Below are 725 nucleotides of genomic sequence, written 5' to 3'. Positions count from 1 at the left end.
AACGCGAGGCGGCGCGCAGTGATGACGCCACGCCGGCGCGCTCGCCCGGGGGAAGCCCCACCCCACCCCACCCCAGCGCCCTGGAGACCGTAAGCTGTGAGAGTCTTGGCCTTGCGGTCAGGTTGATAGGGCGGGCTGAAACCGACGGGTTCGTCCTCTCTCCCACCTCCTGGAGTGTGCTGCTGCTGCTGCTGCGGCGGCGGCTGCTGCGCCAGACCCTGCTTGCCTCGGCCGTGTGCGGTGCTCGGAGCTCAGGGCGCCAGTCTCAATATTGCAAAACGAAATAAAAGCACCGTAAAGTTGGTCACGGTGTGCCCTCTTAACGTTAAGTATTCTCACAAAACCCCGTGAGACGACACTTTGGATTACACTCCATAAAGAAGAAAAAGGCAGTCTCTGAGAACTACTTCAAGGTCGCACAAGTTCGTGGGATGGATGTAGCCGAATCCGAGTTTCCTGATGACCTGTTTCATTCATACAGAAGACTTGGGTCACATGTGGCCTCTAAGATGTTAATCCGAAAGCTTTAAACGATATATAGGAATTGATAGCATACGCTGTTTTTGTCCTCATTTTCAAGAGATTGGTAGTGTGTCAAGTGGCTAACAGGAAATGGAGGATAGAGCATTTTGGACATCAAACTAAAATTCTCCGGCTCTCTAAAGTCAACCTTTGTGTGACTTTCTGCTTTCTCTTGTGACATTCTCTGCCCCACTCTTTTTTTT

Source organism: Peromyscus eremicus, chromosome 5 (genome assembly GCF_949786415.1).
Source record: "Peromyscus eremicus chromosome 5, PerEre_H2_v1, whole genome shotgun sequence".
Lineage (NCBI taxonomy): Eukaryota > Metazoa > Chordata > Mammalia > Rodentia > Cricetidae > Peromyscus > Peromyscus eremicus.
The sequence above is the reverse complement of the archived record's forward strand: the minus strand, read 5'-3'. Positions refer to the sequence as shown.